The sequence below is a fragment of the Dipodomys merriami genome, unplaced genomic scaffold, assembly GCF_024711535.1.
Source record: "Dipodomys merriami isolate MVZ:Mamm:240054 unplaced genomic scaffold, mDipMer1.0.p SCAF_9, whole genome shotgun sequence".
Taxonomy (NCBI): Eukaryota; Metazoa; Chordata; class Mammalia; order Rodentia; family Heteromyidae; genus Dipodomys; species Dipodomys merriami.
The window spans coordinates 9,001,611-9,005,340 of NW_027206512.1; positions in this window are offsets into that span (position 1 = coordinate 9,001,611).

Sequence of the window (3,730 nt, forward strand, 5' to 3'; positions counted from 1 at the left end):
TTTCTGGTTCAAAATGAAAATGTTCTCTTCAAAATACTTTTAGATTTAGAATAGTTAATTCATTGTTATGTGAATATATGTTGTAGTTTGGGGAGTTTAATAAAAATCATTGAAAATATCTGTTTCTTTACATGTACACCTATTTAATATCTATTTTATCTTTAACAAATAGTTACTGCTTGACTTTGTTTTCATTTTATTTCCAGCACCTAGAAAAGTAACGCCTACAGGGCAAACATTTCTTATATTTTAATAAATGAATTGGCATTCTTTATGAGTAAATATTTAAACTATACCCAATAAACCATTTAGCATAGACAGGATAATTGCTTATGTAGGAAATAGTAAATATAATCCACGCTTTATAAACTATCTGACAACTTTCACTGTTTGAATTTTTTTCATCTATCTATATAGTTAGTTGTTTGTTCCTATCATTTGGATCTACATTTTTTATATAGATGAAAAGTTGAAATAAAGATGTAATTGAAATGAAGTTGAATCTGTAATATACTGGTTGTGAACATTGGTTTAGCATGCCTTTCCTAGTAGTTTCAGCTGCTTATTTATTTAGAGAGAAAATTCCTTCAGAGTTCCAGTAGTTACACCTTAGACAATCTTTCCACCTCCCAGAATACACAGTCAATGGTGAATTTTTCATATCTTCTTTGACAGATTTAAGAAATAATAATAAAATGAAATAAGTTATGTTCAGGGCTGGAGGTATAGCCTAACGGTCATGGGATTTTTGTTTTTGTTTTTGTGGGAGTTTTTTCGTTTGTTTTTTTGGAGGTCATGGGGCTTGAACTCTGGACCTGGGCACTGTCCCTGAACTCTTCAGCTCAAGGCTACTGCTCTATCACTTAAGCCACCATGCCACTTCCATTTTTCTGGTGGTTTATTGGAGATAAGAGTCTCACAAACGTTCCTGCTCCTGTTGGCTTTGAACCATGATCCTCAGATCTCACCCTCCTGAGTAGCTAGGATTACAGGTGTGAGCCACCAGTGCCCAGCGTGCCAGTGTTTATTCTTAGCATATCTGCATATGACATGCCCTAGGTTCAATTCCCAGTATCAAAAAAAAAAAACATTCTGAAGTTGTTCTGTATAGGATTACTTCATTACATTCTCTTCTAGGCCACATGAAAATAATTCCTAAAAAAAAAATCTCAGAATGTTTACAAATACAATTATAGATCTATACAACTACCCTGAAAATTAGACCAATATAGTCTGATGGTTCAATAAAGGTAGGAACATGTACATCTTACGACTTAGTGGTCTCAATACTGATAAATATTCCAATAAATGAGACATGCTGAGACATCCATAATCTGTATATCCACTTATAGTTGATGGTGCAAAATCATTCTATGGAAGACTACACAGCAGAGAAATGCTGTGGGTAAATACTCCACAAAACTAGTGTGAGATCCTAGGAAAAAAGGAAGAAACAGGTTTTAGAAAAGAGCAAAGGACAATAAGCATAAAAGATAGCAGCTTTTGTGGGAATGTAAACTTGTTCAACCACTTTGGAAAGCAGTATGGAGGTTCCTTAAAAGACTTCACATAGATCTCCCCTATGATCCAGCAATCCCACTTTTGGGCATTTACCCAAATGTTTACAAACAAGACCACACTAAAGCTACCAGCACAACTATGTTTATTGCAACATTATTTACCATAGCTAAGATATGGAACCAACCCAGATGCCCCTCAGTAGATGAATGGATCAAGAAAATGTGGTATATATACACAATGGAATTCTATGCCTCCATCAGAAAGAATGACATTTCCCCATTTGTTAGGAAATGGAAAGGTTTGGAAAAAATTATATTAAGTGAAGTAAGCCAGGCCGAAAGAAACATAGGTCCCATGGTTTCCCTTATTTGCAATATCTAGTATAGGTATGAGTCAAGAGGAAAAGGTCAGATAATGTGATGTTAGGAAAATGAACCCTTAAATATATATTTTAATGTTTTCGTTTCTTTCATGCATGTGTTTCTAACGCATTTATTAGATTATTTCTTTGTTGCTTTGTATGTCCCTCCCCCACAGTGTAACCCCCGCTTTCACTATATTTGATGTCAGTATAACATGTGGAGGAGATGGGGACAAACAAGTCGTTTAAGGATTCAGGTGGACCTGTTGCAACAATGAGAAGTACAAAATGTCATGTCAAAACCAGCTTTACAATGTCGGTGTGGGGGGGGAGGGGGGTATGATTGGGTGGGGGGGAGGGGGGAGGCTGGGAAGGGAGGTGAAGGGTAAACAAAGGAGGAGGCTGCAATGCTTGGTAAGAAATGTATGCATTATCCTGCCCATGTAATTGTAACCCCTCTGTACAGTATGTTCTCAAATAAAATAAAATAAAAAAAAGATAGCAGCTTTTGCATAAATTAAACATGCACACATTCAGACCACACACACACTTAAGCGAAGACACATTTATAAACTAATTTAAGGAGTGTGAAAAGAGTAAGGGCTTTGAGGGGTCCTATAAGGATGCAAAAGTAATAACAAAGCAAAGATCAAGGTAACAAATATGGATACAGACTGCAGACAGAAAGGGTGGTAGAAATAAAAAAATGAAACTCAGCAGAATTAATCACAAAATCTACATGGTATAAAAAAACTGAAAGGAAAGAACAGAGAAAACACAGTATAATTATGGTTACTATGATACACCATATTAAAGAGCCAGGAAATACATGGAGTGAATACATTTAGTATCATCATTATGGGCAAAGTTTATTCCAGAACACAAGGTGAGACGTCCACTATATACAACAAAAGTTGCTTTCAGCAAACAGGTATTAAGCCTGCAGAACAGAGAATGAAGCACAGGTGTAAAGGCTGCAGAATAAGAATGAGGCATAGGTGTGACTCCCACAAGAAAGACAATGATGCACAGGCAACTACAGTTGAATGGGGCTGGGACAAACAACTGCCTCTAATGTGGTAATGTAAGAATGGGGAGATGGGAGACTGCTCCAGTCTCCAAACTTTGAGCACTGAATATATTAAGTGTCACAAGAGGAAGGAACCAGATTAACTGGAATGCATAAGTATAAAAAATCCATTAGCATTTTATTTACTAGTATACAAATAATCATTTAAAAAGTATACATGGTGGATACATTTGAAAGATTGCTTGTGGTGGGAAGTGAAATAGGAAGTGAAGAGATTATCTAGGAATAAATAAATCAGATATCTGGGCTAATGATGAGAGTATAATGTGAATGGCTAGCTCATGCCTCTGCCTCATGGTCCTGAAAATAAAATAAGAGATGGAGCTGCAAAGCCATGTTTTGTTGACACTTGAAAAGAATGATGTGTCGGGCTAATGTTACCACAGGCAATTATCAGGCATTTTGGAATATAGCTCCTTACTTCCTACACTACATCCCATTGTTTATCCAACTTAACTACTCATATTTTTCTTGCGTTTGTAGTATATAGTGAACATCTTGAAACACTTTGAACTATTAAAAAACAGACTTCATGAATATTGTTTTGTGCTTACATAGTAGTAAGGAGCAGAATATTCCAATTTTGGGATTGATGAGGTTAGCATTGTAAAAAGTACTATTTTTATGATTCTTACTAATTTATCTTCCTATAATCCTCTGCTATGAAAATAAAAAAGAATAGGTGTTTTTGAAAGATAGTAAATGGGATTAATGTCATGGAAGAGCTAGTTAAGAATGGAGATTCTTAGATTTAAACT